The sequence below is a fragment of the Zootoca vivipara genome, chromosome 11, assembly GCF_963506605.1.
Source record: "Zootoca vivipara chromosome 11, rZooViv1.1, whole genome shotgun sequence".
Classification (NCBI taxonomy): domain Eukaryota; kingdom Metazoa; phylum Chordata; class Lepidosauria; order Squamata; family Lacertidae; genus Zootoca; species Zootoca vivipara.
This window is the reverse complement of record NC_083286.1, coordinates 63,211,622-63,229,839: the sequence shown is the minus strand read 5'-3', so window position 1 is coordinate 63,229,839 and position 18,218 is coordinate 63,211,622. Positions and strand designations below refer to the sequence as shown.

Here is an 18,218-nt window from a genome sequence, read left to right as displayed (position 1 = left end):
CAACGGCCTTGCAAGGTAGGTCAGGCTAAGAGACGGTGGCTCCCCCCCCGAAGGTCACCCAGTGGGCTTCATGTGGCTGCCCCCAGGTTGAGTCCACACTCTAACCACTGCACCACACTGCCTCCGAAGCGCTAGCTACTACACCAAGGGCACTGCATAAAAAAACAGAATCTGTTGTCTCACAGGCAGCAAGGAAAATGGGAATGAACTTTGGCGGCCAGAGGGCAGGCAGGAGAGGGTTTGGCCAACCTGCAAGATCATGCACCGCTTTCAAGACCCTCGGAGCAACCCTATCCCACAGCTAAGCAACCACCAGGCTCTGAATTTGCAACCAGTAGGGTGACAAATCAGAATCCATAAACAGGGATTGGGGGCCAACCAGATGAATGAAGTGGTGAGCTCTCCACCAAATCACCCCTAAACTGCTGCCTAAAAAAATAATAATTGGTGGAGATAGACAGTGCTATTTTGCTAGAAAAAGAGGTTCTGGAACTCACCCTGAACTCCTCCTTTGTTCTTTTAGAATGGCCATGGTGCCCACCTGAGGGGGGCCAGAATGGAGTTCTGGTGAGTTCTGGCTGGAAAAAAGCCCTGCATACATAGATCATTTTGTTTGCATGCCACCTTTCCCTAGTTAAAACCATGCTCAAGGTGGCTTACAACACAGAAAAATATTGGATAATTACAAAGGTAACAAAAGCAGTCACAAACCAATAAAACATCAAAAAGTACACAATCAAACTGAACAATACACACACCTCTCTCTCTCTCTCTCTCTCTCTCTCTCTCTCTCTCTCTCTCTCTCTCTCTCTCTCTCTCACACACACACACACACACACACACACACACACACACAGACAGACAAATTTTTGCCAATACAAAACTCAGAAGCACAGGCCTGAAAGCTATCTGCTAGTTGCCCCACTAGGGAAAAAAAGGGTGAGCAAGTGAAATTTTCATTTTTAGCAATGCTCAGCATCTGTCACTGTGCAGAAGTTAAGGAGATTCCGACTCAACATCAGGAAGACCTTTCTGACAGTAAGAGCTGTTTGACAGTGGAACGGACTGGGAGGTGGTGGCCTCTCCTTCCTTGGAGGTTTTTAAGCAGAGGTTGGGTGGCCATCCATCATGGATTCCTCAGCGGAGATTCCTGCATTGCAGGGAGTGAACTAGAGGGCCTTTGAGATTCCCTCCCAATCTATGATTTTATGATTAAGGGACAGTTAACAGTGTTACACAGGGACGTGGGTGGCACTGTGGGTTAAACCACAGAGCCTAGGGCTTGCCGATCAGAAGGTCGACGGTTTGAATCCCCGCGATGGGGTGAGCTCCCGTTGTTCGGTCCCTGCTCCTGCCAACCTAGCAGTTCGAAGGCACATCAAAGTGCAAGTAGATAAATAGGTACTGCTCCGGTGGGAAGGTAAACAGCATTTCCATGCGCTGCTCTGGCCACATGACCCGGAAGCTGTACTACTTGGCCACTAAAGTGAAATGAGTGCTGCAACCCCAGAGTCGTCCGCGACTGGACCTAATGGTCAGGGGTCCCTTTCAAGAAGGATACTGATAAGCTGGAACGTGTCCAGAAGAGGGCAACCAAAATGGTCAAAGGCCTGGAAACGATACCTTATGAGGAACGGCTTAGGGAGCTGGGTATGTTTAGCCTGGAGAAGAGAAGGTTAAGGGGTGATATGATAACCATGTTCAAATATATAAAAGGATGTCATATAGAGGAGGGAGAAAGGTTGTTTTCTGCTGCTCCAGAGAAGCGGACATGGAGCAACGGATTCAAACTACAAGAAAGAAAATTCCACCTAAACATTAGGAAGAACTTCCTGACAGTAAGAGCTGTTCGGCAGTGGAATTTGCTGCCAAGGAGTGTGGTGGAGTCTCCTTCTTTGGAGGTCTTTAAGCAGAGGCTTGACAGCCATCTGTCAGGAATGCTTTGATGGTGTTTCCTGCTTGGCAGGGGGTTGGACTGGATGGCCCTTGTGGTCTCTTCCAACTCTATGATTCTATGATTCTACCTTTACCTTTGCCTTTAACAGTGTTACACAATTCTGAGCAGGTATCATTCACTCCCCCGCTCCCCTCCAAAAACAGTACTCCTCCAGGAGCACTTTGGTGGGACGTTTGGCTCAGAATCCCACCCCCAACAGGAGAGGGTGATTTCGCAGAGAAGCCAGCGATTGGGTGAAGCAAGAAATCCCCCATCCCTGCGACTGAATGCATGTATTTAAATGTCACTGGGGCCTTCAGAAGGCAGAGCAACCGTTGAAGGCTGGGTTCAGTGAAGAGAGCAGGCAGGCAGGCTGGGGAATGCACTTTGCGCATGTCTCGCCTGTGTGCTCTGCGCACTTGGGGCCAGGAGAAGGGGGGGGGAGGAAGGATCAACAGGCCACAGATGCTGCAGCAGCAGCAGCACCGAGCTGTTAAGGTTGCAGCTGCCGCTCAGGCGAGGCTGATCCAAACCTCCCCCGACGGCTGCTGGAGGGAAGCCCAGCCTCCAACTGCGCATGGATGGATGCATGTGCGCATGGATGGCACAGAAGAGTGTCTCTGTGTGGGCTGCTGGCACGCTCCCTTCCAGCAGCTTCCTTGCCTTGACAGCGGTGCCTCTCCAAGCGGCCGTTCCCAGAGCAGCCACCATCGCCCTTGACGGTCGCTGCAAAAAGCTCTCGTCCTCGGCGCCAGAGGCTCTGCCAATCCCAGAGTGGCAGCAGGGGGGCTGTATGCTCAGAAGCAGGGAGGTGGGGGAAGGGTATTCAGGGGCTTCGGAAGAGGGGTGCCGCCTCCGGAGGGGGTTCCTGCTTCTGGTATGGGGAGCAATGGCAGCAAGAGGGGAGGGGGGAACAGCCTGTGCAAAATGCCCCCATTTAAAAAGATCACATTTAAAAAGATCACAGGGTCATGCAAGATGAGTCAGTGCGGTGCAGCTGTTAAAAGTGTCAGACTCGGACCTGGGGGACCAGGGTTCAAATCCCTCCTTGGCCATGAAACTCACGAGGGTGGTCTTGAGCTCAACCCACTGCCTCTCAGCCTAGCCTGCCTCACAGGGCTGTTGTCGTGGGGATGAAATGAGGAGGGGGAGAACAGAAATGCAGCAAAGATATTCATAAGAGCCGGAGGCACATGGGCGACCTGTTTGCAGCAAGGAAAAGGCCAGGCCTCAGGCTGCAGGAACTCTCAAGGAGGCCAGCCGGGGATTTGGGGAGAAATGGTTGGCCTTGGAGCCCCAGCAAATCTCAAGTCAAGGATCAGGGTGCCAGGGGGACCCCGAAACTTACCCCAGGGGCAGAAGGCTTTGCATTTCTATGGGAGGAAGGATGGAACACATCCTTGGACAGGCTCCAGCCTCTGTCCTCCTAAGGTGCAGAATTTCAAAACACACCAAAACTAATGTAACACATGTAAATTAAATCATTCAAAAAACCCCAAAAGCAGTAAAACCTACCAGGAGCACCTAAAAACACCCAACACACCTGAGAGGAAAGAGGAATCCTAGGATTGTAGAGTTGGAAGAGTCTACATTTAGGAATTCTGCTGCAAGGGCGAAACGAGGCTTTATTTCACGCAGGTCAAAGACCCAGTTTCAAAAAACAAACCAACAACCCCCACACATTTGCATACACCACAGGCTGGCAGCATCAATGGGGCCCCTCTGGAGGCTTCACCTGGGAAAAATAATAATAAAACCAGCCAGCTCCCCCCGCCCTGTACCTACAGCTCTGTCTGCCAACAGCCATCCCTGGATGGGCTCAAACCACCAGCCTTCTGGTTAAGAGCCAGACACACTGACCCATTAACAGAGAAAGTCTCCAGCTGGCACCCAAAATGCCACATCTGCCTGGCACCCCCCACCCTAAGCAGGCCTGCCCCTCATCTAACATGGGAACTGGGAGCAGAGGGCACCTGGCCTGAATCACAGATTCCCCAAGCTGCTGTCTCCCCCTCTGTGAAACAGCCTCGCAGGGCTGTTGTGAAGAGGTATGAGACCAGGAGATGCCACTACCTGCCCTAGCTCCCTAGGGCAGCTATGCCCAATCCAACACACCATACTTCCCCTGGAGAATGGCAGCCTCTAGACATGCAGTCCAGCTGCTGCTGAGACCACTGGCCCAGCTAGCCTAGTGCTGCTGGCTCTGACTGGCAGTGTCTCTGTGAGAGAAAGCAGAAAGGAACTTGGCACCTCAGCCACAAAAAGGGCAAACTCTGTTCCTCAACCGAATCCAAGGGAGTAGGCCCTGGGTCAGGGGTAGCTCACCTGCTCTGCATGCCAATATCCCCAGGTTCAACCCCCCCAGCTCAAGAGAGCTGCTGCCAGTCAGTGTAGACAACATCTGCCTCCTGCCAATGACTGTGCCAGCACAGCTGCCAGCCTTGCTACACACAAGCAGGTTCACCTGGAGTCAAGCAGCTGCCAGGTAAGCCTGTCCATGAGTGCAAGGAGAAGGCTGGCAGCATCCAGTGAAGCTGGACTTCTCCACGGAGCACAGTTAAACTGCGGAACTCCCTCCCACAGGAGGCAGCGATGGCCACCCACCTGGATGGAGGAAGAGAGGGCTATTGGTGACTCTGCCGTCCAGAGTTGGAGGCAGAGGTGCTTCTGAACCCCCGTTGCTGGAAACTGCAGGAGGGGAGAGAGCTCTGGTGGTTGGATCCTGCTTGCTTGCAGGTTTCCCATTGGGGCATTTGGTTGGCCACTGTGAGAACAGGATCCTGGACTCGATGGGCTACCACTGGCCTGATGCAGCTGCAGGCTTGTCTTGCGTTCTTACATGGCGAGAGCAGGATTGCTGCTGGAATCCCGGAGTGGTGCTGGGTGCTAGGGGGAGCGGTCAAGACATCATCCCCAGTAGGTCCTGCCAGAGGGTTCACATCCCCACTGGGGGCTGTCACTGCCTCTCAGCCCAAGCTCTCTCGCAGGGCTGTTGTGGGGAGTAAATGAGGAGGGAGAGAACCACGGATGCCTGGGAGAAAAAAGGGGGGGATATAAAAGAACCAGGCAGAGGGCCTTCTGGGTGGTGGCGCCCGCCCCGTAAAATATCCTCCCATCCGATAGCAAGGAGATAAGTACTGGTAACTATGCAACCTTTAGAAGACATCTGAAGGCAGCCCTGCGTAGGGCTTTTAAATATTTAATGTTTTCTTAAGTTTTTATATATGTTGGAAGCTGCCCAGAGTGGCTGGGGCAACTCACTCAGATGGGCGGGGTACAAATAATAAAATGATGACGGCGATGAAGGAAATCAGCTCCTTGCTATGGAAATGGCTGAGCTCAGCTCTCTGGCATCAAACAACTGTGAACATCTGCAAAATGCGAGACCTAAAAGGAGACTGTTGCTTCTGCAAAAAGTGACCTGGGCTGAGAAGGAAACTGAAGGAGAAGCCTTCATCAATAATAAACAGAGGCTTTTCGACTTGCCCAAGTGCCAGGCAAACCCTCAGGGGTCCTGAATAATAGGCCTCTCTATTATGTCCATTTCTCAGACAGAGACACCCCCCCCCCTCGGAGTTCTTGCTGCAAGAGGGCTTCCTTCCAGGCCAAGGCCACTGCTCTTTGCCACCCTCTTTCCAGGGTCAAGGACGTTCTTTTTAATTCACAAAAACGTTTCTCTACCGGCGCCTTAGCATAAAATCTCAGGGTGGGAAAGAACAAACACAGCATGAAACCCCATCGGGAAAGAAGCAAATCATCACTAACTTTTACAGAGCTGCACATTTTTGGAAAGTAAGATGCTAACAGAGCCCGGCTCCACGCTCGCCCCCGTAGGAGGGGTAGGAGCCTTTCCCGGCTACGGAGGAACCTGCCGGGGCTTGGAAGCCCCCCCCCCCAGGCCAGCCTGCCCCTGTTCCCCCTCTCCTCCTGCCCACCGAGACCATCCCCTGCCGGGAGGAGGCAATAACAGCCACCGGAAGGAGGGCATCACCGGACCCCCTCGCTACAACCCGGGCAGGCACCCTGGGAAGAGGCTCTCCCTCCCCACGGCTGGCTGTGGCTCCCAGGCCTGCCTCCCTCTCCCCAGCCCCATATTTCCTTCCCCCTCCATCATGATGCGCGCGCCCCACTCTCGAGAAGAAAAAAAAAGACGCACCGGAGAGAGAGACCCCTTGGCCAAAGCGCCCCCTCCCCTCCCCTCCCGCGTCCAGCTCCAGCCTGCGCGCCCCCACTGTCAGCCCCCCCCCCGCTCTTCCCAGGCCGCGCTCCCGGAATTTGCGAGAAGAAAATGGTGCCTGCAAGGACAGCGAGCGGCCGCCGCCTCCCCTTCCTTCCCCCGGCCGGGCGGGCCGCCTCCTGACTGGCGAGGATGCCTCGGGGAGGCCGAGGAGGAGCTGCAATGCACCTGCTGAAGAAGCAGCAGGACACCCGCCCGCCGCCAGATCCCGGCCGGCCCGGCGCGGTCCCTGGGGACGGGTGGATCTCCAGCTGCCCCGGGGTGGGTGGAGGAGGGGATCTCTCAGGCTGCGCTGCGAAGCAGCTGTCAAAACTCCAGGCACGGGGTGGGGGTCGGGGGGCTGCAGCAGGTAGTGGCTCCAGGAGGAGGCGGAGGAGGAGGCGGCGGTGGTCCCTCCATCCTCGCCCTCCATCCCTAGCCTGCATCCTTCTTTGCCTCCATTGTCTCCGCCCCCCCCCCCTTCCAGGCAGCATCACTCGCTCGCTTTGTCTGGCGGCAGCGCCGCTCCCTTTGCAGGTGAGCCTGGTCCGGAGCAGGGAGGGCAAAACCGCCAGGCACGAGCCCTCCAAAGCAAAAAAGCCCCCCCCCGCTCACGAAATAACCCCCCCTCCCCCCGCCGATTGCAGCAGCAGCAGCAGCAGCCACACCCCGAGCGGCGGCGGCGCACAAAGGCGAGGATGCCCGTCGCCACGACCCCCGGGGCTCCGGGCGGCCAAGCGGCAGGACGCCTGGGTCCGGGGGGGGGGGGGAAGAGTCTGTGTGTAAGGCAAGCCTGGTGCCCGGAGGAGGGAGAGCGGCCCAGGCCGGCTCCGGTGGCCCCGCGGGCCGAGTGAGGACGTGGCACGGGCCACCTGCGCCCCCGGGGACCCCCCGCGCTGCCCGGCTCACCTGGGGCCCCGCTCCTGGGTGGGTAGAAGGCGGGCGTCGTCCGTGGTGCTGCTATCGCCGCCGCCGCCGCCGCCGGGCTCCGCGCTGCATCCCTGGCAATGCGGCGGCGCTGCGCAATGCCCGCTCCGCCTTCCGCGCCCGTGACGTCGCGCTCGGGACCGCGGTCCGCGGCTCAGATCCTCGCGCGCGGGGCACCGCGCAGGCCCCACGGGACGAGACGGGGCGGCAGCCGGAGGGCAGGGGGTGGTGCACAGCCCGGGCGAGGAGTCGCCACCCGCCCCCACCGCCTGCTCAACGGGGCGAGGCGCGCTCCTGGCTCCTGCCCTGCCGGGCGCGCGCCGTCGCCTGGGAAAGCGAGAAGTGGCTGGTGCCAGCGCGGGAGAAGATTCCCTTTGGGTCACCTGGGGGGCCGCGGGGAGGAGGGCCCCCACCGCACCCCAGCCGTCGCGCGTCCCATCAGGCAGAACTTAGTGTCAGAACTTAGTGTCTGCCGGATGAGGCCCCTCCAGCGCAGCCTCCTGCTGTCAAAGGGGCCAAATATCCCGACCCTAGGCATCTCGATAGACTGCTCCTGGAGCTGGTGGTTCCACCAGAAGTCAAGAAGCGCCCGCCGGGTCAGACCAAGGGCCCCCCTAGTCTGGCATCCTCACCTCGTAGGGGGCAACCAGCAAGCAGGATTTGGGCAAAAGGGGATTTGAGCAAAAAGGAACATAGACTGTCCAGCTGGAAGGGACCCCAAAGGTCATCCAGTCTAACCCCCCTGCAGTGCATTTCATTGTATTTTAATCTTTGCTGGAAGCCACCCAGAGTGCCTGGGGAGACCCAGCTGGATGGGCGGGGTACAAATAAATAATGATAACAACAACAACAACAACAACAACAACAACAACAACAACAACAACAATTATCCAGCTGCAGGACTGGCCGGTTGTTTATAGATGGTGCATAAAGAACCGCGAGAGGAGGGCCCCACTAGAAAGGACCAAGCAAGGCCATTTGCTAGTAATACTAATGATAAGGATAATGACAATCCCCAGCCACTCTGGGCAGCTCCCAACAGAATATTAAAAACACGATAAAACATCAAACATTAAAAACCTCCCTAAACAGGGCTGCCTTCAGATGTCTTCTAAAAGTCAGATAGTTGTTCATTTCCTTGCCATCAGATGGGAAGGCATTCCACTACCAAGAAGGCCCTCTGCTACCCAGGAGGTGGCCTGATCCACTCCCCACAGGGCTCCCCCAGCAGCCTCGACTGGGAGGGGTGGGGGCAAATGTGTAAGCGGGCACATAGGGGTGAGCACCAGGAGGGGTCAGCTTCAAGAGGAGGAGCCCCCAGGAAGCTCTCTCCAGCCCCAGGGCTGTGGGCAATGGTGGCCTTGGGAGGGGAGGGGTGGCAACAGATCTCCAAGGGGTTATTTTTAACACTCCCTCACATGTGAATGTCTGTTGCATTCAGGGAATGAAAATAGCCTGGTGTGGCACGTCCTATTTATGCCCTGGTGCAATCACTGGGGGTGGGAGGAAGAAAATAATAAAAACAAAATTTTTACTATTTTTGTACCCTGCCCATCTGACTGGGTTGCCTCAGCCACTCTGGACAGCTTCCAACACATATAAAAACATGACAGCTTCCCAATACACCGCAGAGCAGACCACCCCCACCCCCAGCAGTTTTGAATCCCCCCAAAAAGCACAGGGGAGGGGCTGGGAGGGGCCATCAGGGGAAGTTTCCAGGGGACAGTCAAAAACTGTGCCGCAGGATTGAAACAACTGAGCTGCTAGGAGGGAGAGCAAACCGGAACTTTTGAGAGGGGGGATGGATGCTGTGCCAGCTGGTGCCCATTGAGAGGGTGGAAGGAGGGAGGGAGGGAGGGAGGCCAACAGCAGGGGGAGCCAGAGGGTGGCATTCAAATAAGTTTGACGCAGAGTAGGCCCATTGAAGTGAATTAGCATGAGTATGTGATGCCTAAGGGGTGAGTGAAAATCTACATCAGGAACCAGGGGGGGAGTAAATATCTACATCCAGATTTGCTGCCCCTGAGGGTTCTACTGCCTGAGGTGCATTGGGGCAGCCAGCGAGGAACCCTTTTCTGTGGGGAGAGGCTCAGACTCAGAGCAAAGAGACACTCTGGCTCTGTGTCTGAGCCCCCCCCCCCCGCTGTGGAGGGCAGAGCTGTACTGCTGCTGCCTGCCAGCTTTTTTCATTGACTTTGTGGCTGCCCAGCTCCCACAATTCTATTTTTCTGGGTGCCCAAGAACCCTTTGCTCCCTTGGAGTTGGCTCCTATGGCCAGCCCTGCCGATGCCGGCTCTAGGGGTGCTAGGGCGCCGGGCCGGCAGGCTGGGTGCTGCGCTGCTGCGCGGGTGCGGGAGCAATCTCTACGCCTCAGTACCAGGGCACCCGACCTGCTCGAGACTGCCCTGCAGCCCTGCCACCCAGAGGCAACTAATTCTAGTTTTGCCCCTATCGTCCTCTTCCCTGCTAAGGTGCACAAGGACAACCCTGGAATTAAGGAGGAAGCTGGTGGGCCCTTGCTGGCTGGTTGTAAGGAAGAGGGCAGGCTGGTGAGGGCTGGCTAAGGTCAGCGGGGCAGTGCCTAATGGAGCGGTCCTCACTGACCATGGCACACATACAGCCTTCCGGAGCGTGATGGGCTGAGATCCAGTGTGGTTCAGGGGATGAAGAGCTAGGAGTGAGTCTTGGGAATCTGGGTCCACGACACTGAAATGTGCAGACACCCCACCAAAGAAGAGCCTGTTGGATCAGGCCAATGGCCCACCCCCCCTCGCCTCACAGTGGGCAACCAGATTCCACAAAGCGAAGCCCACAAGCAGGATTTGGGCACAGGAGTCCTCTCCGCTCCTGCATTTTCTGGCAACCGCAGAGGCTCTCTCTTACGATGGGAAGAAGAGTGAACCACCTCCTGTGTCGGAGGTGCCAAACACTATCAAGGTCGGATGAAGGCAGCCCTGTTCAGGGAAACAAAATAAAAAAATTCCTTCCAGCAGCACCTTAGAGACCAACTAAGTTTGTCATTGGTATGAGCTTTCGTGTGCATGCACACTTCTTCAGATACATGAAAGCTCATACCAATACAAACTTAAAGGTAAAGGTAAAGGGACCCCTGACCATTAGGTCCAGTCGTGACCGACTCTGGGGTTGCGCGCTCATCTCGCATTATTGGCCGAGGGAGCCGGCATATAGCTTCCAGGTCATGTGGCCAGCATGACAAAGCTGCTTCTGGAGAACCAGAGCAGCACATGGAAACGCCGTTTACCTTCCCGCTGTAGCGGTTCCTATTTATCTACTTGCATTTTGACGTGCTTTCGAACTGCTAGGTTGGCAGGAGCTGGGACCAAGCAACGGGAGCTCACCCCGTCACAGGGATTCGAACCGCCGACCTTCTGATCAGCAAGCCCTAGGCTCAGTGGTTTAACCACAGCGCCACCTGGGTCCCTTAGCTGGTCTCTAAGGTGCTGCTGGAAGGAATTTTTTTATTTTGTTTCAACTACGTCAGACCAACACGGCTACCTACCTGTAACTGTTCAGGGGAGTTTTTAATGTGTGACATTTTAATGAATTTTAAATTTTTGTTGGAAGCCAGCCAGAGTGGCTGGGAAAACCCAGCCAGATGGGCGGGATAAAAATAAATAATAATAATAATAATAATAATAATAATAATAATAATTATTGATAAACAAGAGTTTGCTCACATGTGACAAGTACTGGCTGAGTCCTAAAATTCCTGTAATGAATTCCATAATCCAGGGGAGTTGTCGCCAAGGAAACGAGCAACAAAGCACCGAAACCTCTCAAAATATCAATCAAACAGTAAGGATGTGAGCAGAGCTCTGAAGCAACAGGTGGATCAGGCCAAAGGGGGCCCATCTGGCTTGGCATCGTGATCTGGCCACGGCCAGCCAGGTGCCCGTCTTGGGAATCCTACAGGCGAAAAGGAGCAAAACAAAGAGTCCTCTGCCCTCTTGCATCAGCAGGCATTCAGAGGCAAGCAGACACTGAGAGCGGAGATGACATGCAGCCCCCAGGACTAGTAGCTCCCCCTGAGCAAATCACAGTGAGAAAACAGCTCCTCCTGACACAGAGAGATCATCTTTTACACATGGGGGCTTTGCAACCTGCGGACCAGCCAAGATTGTTACCTGGTTTTTCAATCTGCCAGCCTACCAGACAGTTGATATCAAGCAGGCAAGAGAAGTCGTATCAGGCACCAATTCTCCTAACGTGGCATGTTGTTTATGAAACCTTCAAGGGCCTTGGAGATGCCACCTCGCCAGAGGAAGAGCAAACCAGCAAATGCAAAGGATGGAGAGTCTGGGTCTGAATGGAAAGAGGAAAACTTGACCAGGGCGCCTCTCCTCGAGACACACTAAGAATATCCTTTATGGTATAAGTGACAGAAGGCAGCACATGCTTTCCAGATGCCACACATCACTCCTGCCCTCCTGAGGGAGCCCTCAGTCCTTGCCCCACAAGAGCCTCCAGCTGCCACCTGCCTGACCTTTGCCACTGCTCCCACAGAAGCACCTTGGGGGGTGAGTGAGGGGGGCGTGTTCTGCTTGGTTCAGAGGAGCAGACCAGATACAACCAAGGGAAGGCCATCGAGCCAGGGGCCAGATCCTGGCGGCTGCTATGCAAGGTTCTGCAGCCAGCTTTCCTCTTTTCTGCTGGGAAGGTGGAGAGAGCTGCTCCCCCCCCCCCAGGGAGCAAAGCCTGGGCTGCTGAATGAAAAGGCCCAGTGTCCGTGCAAATAAGAGCTCCAAGGAGGGGCCTGGCACAGACACAGCTTGGGTCACAATCACAGGGGAGAGAAAGGGCCAGATCTGCTCTGCACGCTTGCACTGAATCCGCCAGCTGGCAAAGCACCACCTTTGGCAAGACCATTCCCCTGGCTGTCCCAAAGAAGATGTTATTTTCTTTTTGTATGCCACAACAGCAGCGAGAATTTTGATAGCCAAGAATTGGAAGACACAAGAAATACCAACAGTTGGAGAATGGCAGATGAAAATGATGGACTACATGGAGCTGGCTGAACTGACCGGGAGACTCCGCGACCAGGGAGAAGAGTCGGTGGAAAAAAGATTGGATGAAATTTAAAGAATATTTAAAGAAACATTGTAATATTTGAGGTTTTAATATAGACTTGGAAGAAGTTATAGGTTGTGATGTAAGGTTATGTTAAGAGTTTAAAGACAATATGAAGATAAGATTCTAAAGGGTGAATAAGTAGAAATTATGATAAGGAGATTTGAAAAATGATTCATAGTGAGGAGTTAGAAGTTACTAAAGATGAATTACAATGAACTGCAGACGGGGGGATTCGAGGAAGTCACCCTAAAACGGTAAAGAAAGAATAAAGGTAAAGGTAAAGGGGCCCTTGACCATCAGGTCCAGTCATATCTGACTGGGGTTGCGGTGCTCATCTCGCTCTATAGGCCGAGGGAGCCGGCGTTTGTCTGCAGACAGCTTCCGAGTCATGTGGCCAGCATGACAAAACTGCTTCTGGCGATCCAGAGCAGCACATGGAAACGCCGTTTATTATTAAAATACAATGATTCATCAAAAGGTAAAAGCTTCCCTAAACAGGGCTGCCTTCAGATGTCTTCTAAAAGTCAGATAGTTGTTTATTTCTTTGACATCTGATGGAAGGGCGTTCCACAGGGCGGGTGCCACTACCGAGAAGGCCCTCTGCCTGGTTCCCTGTAACCTCACTTCTCGCACTGAGGGAACTGCCAGAAGGCCCTCAGCGCTGGACCTCAGTGTCCAGGCTGAAAAATGGGGGTGGAGACACTCCTTCTGGACCGAGGCCGTTTAGGGCTTTAAAGGTCAGCACCAACACTTTGAATTGTGCTCGGAAACGTATGGGCAGCCAATGTAGGTCTTTCAGGACCGGTGTTATGTGGGCTCGGTGGATGTTCCCAGTTCCCAGTCCCCAGTCTAGCTGCCGCATTCTGGATTAGTTGTAGTTTCCAGGTCACCTTCAAAGGTAGCCCCACGTAGAGCGCATTGCATTCCAAGCGGGAGATAACCAGAGCATGCACCACTCTGGCGAGACAGTATGTGAGCAGGGAGGGTCTCAGCCTGCGTACCAGATGGAGCTGGTAGACAGCTGCCCTGGACACAGAATTCACCTGTGCCTCCAAGGACAGCTGTGAGTCCAAAATGACTTCCAGGCTGCGCACCTGGTCCTTCAGGGGCACAGTTATACCCCACCTTTTTCTCTAAGGAGCTTAGGGTGCCATGCATGGTTTTCTTATCCCCTTTCATCTTTGATCCCCACAACAACCCTGTGAGGTAGATTAAGCTAAGAGGCAAGGGAGCTTCATGGCTGAATATGAGGTTTGAATTCTGGTCTCTTCTGGGTCCTAGTCCACCAGTCATGGTAGAGTTGGAAGGGACCCCAAGGGTCCTCTAGTCCAACCCCCTGCAATACAGAAATCCCAACTAAAGCATCTCTGGCAAACAGTCACCCAACCTCTGCTTAAAATCCTCCACCACCTTCCAAGAGAGTCCATTCTGCTGTGAACATCTCTTCCTGCCAGAAATTTCTCACACCGCCCTGCCCCCATTCAAGCTAAAGGAGGCGGGTGTCTGCGAGGCAGGCTGGGAAAGGGTGAATGGAAGAATGAAGTCAAAGAGGAGAGGAGCCTTGGAGGGTGTGGCGAGTGTCTGTTGCCAGACGATAGGGGGGGCTGGGGAGATGGTGTGCTTGGGAGGGACAGAGAGATAATGGTGGGTTCGCAACTCTTCTGCATCTCAGGATAGCCCATTATGCAAGGCCAAGGAACTGGAACAACTCTGCCTATAAGGACCAATTTTTTCTGGCCCATTAAACATCCCATAGCAGTGGGGAAGAATAAGGGAAGGAAGGCTTGACTCACCCACAATTTGGGTGAATGGGACTCTAGAGGGAACAGGCCCTGAACAAGGCATCATTATATGCAGAGCTTCGGTGGTTCTTGTTTCCTGACCTCACCTAACCCCACGCTGCCCTGCCAGTTTGCATCCTTTCCAAATTGCCTCAGACAATGACCAGCTTGTTTTGCCTTTCCTGTTCTGGTAAGGATCAAACAGTAATGAAGATTGGGGGGAAGTGGGTAGGCAGAGGGTCTGGCTTAGGGCTGGTGAATCTTAGGCATCCCAAGGGCTGAATGTGGCGCCCAGACCTCACACTGGCTCTGCTCTGCAGTTTCCTCGAGTGCTTCGTCTTGCAGGCTTTGTATTGTATGTTTTAAAACACTGTTGTACGTTTCCCTTGTTTTATTTTTTGCAAACCGCTTTGGGTTTGTTTTGGGTTTTTTTTTACAATCAAGCTGTGTATAAATTTTGTGGGAGAAATAGATAGATGATAGATAGAAAAAGATCACATCCAGTTCTGCCTCTGCCCTTGACCACCCCAGGCCAGCACCCCCCTCCCCCTCCCCACAAGGTGCCCAGGGGGGAATTGGAGCCTTTGGGCTGACAAATGTTCCCTGCCTCAGTTCATTCTTTTTGCTCTTTCCCTCCGTCCTCCAGGGAGCCTCCCTTCCTTGGGGGGAGCAACATCCTTTCGACGGCTGCGTAAGGCCAAGGCAGGGTGCCCTGGCGGGATGAAACTACAGTGCCCAGCATGCAGTGCTTTGGAGGAATCAAAACAACACTCCCTGCTCATGCGTGTGCCCCATTGCACGCTGGGTTATGTAGTTTCCAAAAGGCAAATCAACCTCTGTAGAAGCAGCCAGAAGCCGGTAGACAAGAATGGCATGAGCCTCGTTTCCATGGCTTTGCCACTGGAGGGGGCGAGTGGGGAGCAAGGCGTTGCCATGGCATCCCATTTTTCGCCTCTAGCTCTCCAGCCAGCTCCAGCTGATGCACATCTGCAAAGCTCTGACTCAGCTGAGCAGCTCAGGCAGAAGAAGCACAGGGGAGGAACTCGGCCAGCGTGAAAGCAGGCCGCCTTCCCAGGCCAGCCACATGTGATCGTGGCTGGCTGGACCCGCCGGACTAGCAGGAGCTATGCAAAGCTCAGCCAGCCAGAAGAGCCATCGCTGCATCTCTCTGACAAAAACTGGAAGACATTTCATAGAATCCTAGAATTGCAGAGTTGGAAGGGACCCCCAGAGGTCCTCTGGTCCAACCCCCAGCAATGCAGGAATCTCAGCTAGAGCATCCATGACAGATGGCCAGCCAACCTCTGCTTAAAAACCTCCAAAGAAGGGCAGTCGACCACATCCCGAGGGAATCCATTGCACGGTCAAATGCCTCTCACCCTCCAAAACTTATTCCTGAAATTTAGTCGGACTCTCCTTTCTTGCCACTGGACTCCAGTGCCTCTGGCTTTACCAGTGCCGGATTTACATATAAGCTAAACAAGCTATAGCTTAGGGCCCCACTCTCTTGGGGGCCCCAAAAATTTTTTGAAGGAAAAAAACCCCTGGATGTACACTTCCAAAATAGAAGATAAAAAACAAACACAATAAAACCTACATACAGTTAGAGCTTAATCATTATTTCACTATTAATATATACTTCTTCTTAATTGTATCTCACTATTAATATACTACTTCTTAATTGTATTTCAGTTCAACAATTACTTTGATAAAATACATATTTTGTTATGTGCAAATGGTTATATACCTATTAGGTCCATAAATTACCATATAGCATATACAGTGGACCGACCCTCAGCTTACGTTACCTTAGGGTAACATAACTTTCGGGTTGCGAACGCGGCAAACCCAGAAGTGTATACTTCCGGGTTTCGCTGTGCACACATGCGCAGAAGCGCTCTATCATGCCGTGCATGTGTGCAGAAGCAGCGGCTCTTCTTACAAAATTTTCAGGGTGCGCACAGACCCCCTGGAACAAATTAAATTCGTATCTGGAGTGTCCACTGTATTCAATACAAAAAGCAGCAACAATTTGTTGTTGACAAAGGACAGCTTGACATATAAGGGGCCCCATTACCTTCAGGAGCTGAGGGCATCATCAAACCTCAATCCGGCCCTGGGCTTTACTCACCCCACATCTTGACTTTCCCAGGCAGACCTGGTCAGGCTTGCATGCCAGAAGACCGGAGAGGAAATGGCACTCTGCACTTGCTCAGAAACACACTCTCAGTACTGACCTCACCTGCTCCAGGGCTAAGCCCTTCATAGGGCAAAACATCCCGAGTCAATCCCAGCTCTGGCCTGAGTCACTTCCTCTTGCCGACTCCCTACGGTATAACTAGCTCTGCTGAGTCAGATGGAGGAACTGTTTAGTCCACAGACCAAAATCTTTCCAGGGGCTGCCTCAAGATGCTGGAGATGGAACCTGGCAACTTCTGCCTGCCAAGAGGACCCCCTTCCACAGAGCTGAGGCCCTTCCTTGCCGGATTCCAGAAACTCAGAAATCTACCAGTCTGCTCCTGGCTTCAGGTAGACTGCCCCTGAACACAGAGGCGCCATAGCCGCTGATAAATCCATCATACATGAAAGTCTGTTTGGTAGCAAATGCGCATGTGCTTATTGCTCATCGCCCACACTTCTCTTCGGGTGACACAACCTCCTCCTATTGTCGGCCTAACTAACAGGTTCCCCCAGTGCTCAGGCCGCAATATTTAGTGCCTGTGAAAACGGCAAACCTTCCTTCGGACGCACCGGCTACCAGGATTCCTGGGTGGCACATCCCTGGTGTGGATCTCAGGGCCTGTGCACTGATCAGTGGGAGAGACCAGGGTTCAAATCCCCACTCAAGCCATTGGATTGACAAAAGTTGTGGAGCTTTTTTTTTTTACGGACCCAAAGTTATTGAGCTTTCTTGGGGTGGGGGTGGGGGTGGGGGAAGGATCTCGCAATTGACTGTGATCTACCACAGACCCACTGCAATCAACCAGTAGATCGCGATCCACCTGTTGGACATCCCTGCTTTAGTTGATATTCCTGCACTGCAGGGGGATGGACTTGAGGACCTTTGGGAGTACCTTCCGACTATGATTCTAGGGTTTTTGTGGGGATTAAATAAGGAGAGACAGAAAAAAAAGAGACAGAGATAGAACCATGTACACCACCTTGAGCTCCTTTGAGAAAAAAGTGGGAGATAGACAGACAGACAGACAGACAAACAAACAAACGGCTCCTACCTACCTGCCCTCCCTGAAACACTACGCTACGGCCTCCGCCATTCTGCTGACTTTTTAAAGATTTAAAAACCATTTAATGGAAGGCAGCCTCGTTTTATAATTGGGGGCGGGTTGGGGGGGGGGGGAAGAAGAGAAACAAACATGGCCTCCCCCCTCCATACAGATCCGTAAAGGGCCCTTGCGCACAGCCAATCGCCATCCTGTAGGAAGGTGCGCGCCTCCACCTGCGAGACTCGTGACGCTTTCCTTTCGCTGCGCTTATTAGTCCACGCTCCGCGCACGTGGGCAGCCGCAGCAGCGCCGTGGAAATGCTGAGCAAGGCAAGCAAGGGCCACCTCCCTCCGCCCCAGGACTCCAGGCTCCCCCACGGCCACTGACTCACCCGGCGTCAACCTCCGTCCTGCCCGGCGACCCACCGCGATTCGGCCCCGAGAAGGGCTCCCTCCAGCCTCCGATGGCTTTCCTGGGCGGGCGGGCGGGCGCGGCAGGCAGCGAGCGCAGCGCTGCGCCCTGGAATGCCAGCAATGCATGCTATGCCTGCCCGAAAGATGACGGCAGCCTCGCCCGGCCCCGGCGGCAGCGAGCGAGGAGGCGCATCGACGGGGAGCATCAAAACAAGACACTCCCCGGCGGCTGCAGGCAGCGCGCAGGCAGCTTCGGAGCGCGGCGCAGACAGGCAGCCGACGGCCCGGCTGCGCTTCCAACGCCAGCCGTTTTGTTTGGCTGCATAATCCTTTGGAGACGTGGCTGCTGGGTCTCCTAAAATTAGGCACGCTGTGGAGAGAGAGAATTTCCCCCTCGCTCCTCCTATCATATCCTGGAGCTCACAGTCGCCCCACGAAATGAAGCAAGAGGCCAGAAACAACGGATTTGCACGGCGCCTAAGACCCTGTCCACCTGCAGCCCTTCTGTCAGATGGCATCAGCCTTTCCTTCTCCACCTGGCCCAGTGCCGGATTTGCGTATAAGCTAAACATGCTACAGCTTAGGGCCCCACTCCCTTGGGGGGGGGGGCCCTGAAAAAATTGTGTGGGT

General features: G+C 54.1%; 1 protein-coding gene across 5 annotated transcripts in view; it reads right to left on the bottom strand.

The window, feature by feature from the left end:
* The window catches only part of RUSC2 (RUN and SH3 domain containing 2), a 46,564-nt gene extending 28,756 nt beyond the window's left edge, over positions 1-17,808 (bottom strand). For 3 of the 5 annotated variants that reach the window (XM_035100752.2, XM_035100756.2, XM_035100757.2), the window contains exon 1: positions 17,567-17,808. The gene's annotated coding sequence lies outside the window, so the exon portion shown is untranslated. Of the gene's footprint in view, positions 1-7,061; positions 7,268-11,224; positions 11,885-17,566 lie in introns of those variants that run through there. The other 2 variants (XM_035100753.2, XM_035100754.2) reach the window with 2 other exon arrangements.
* Between the last annotated feature and the right edge of the window lie 410 nt (positions 17,809-18,218).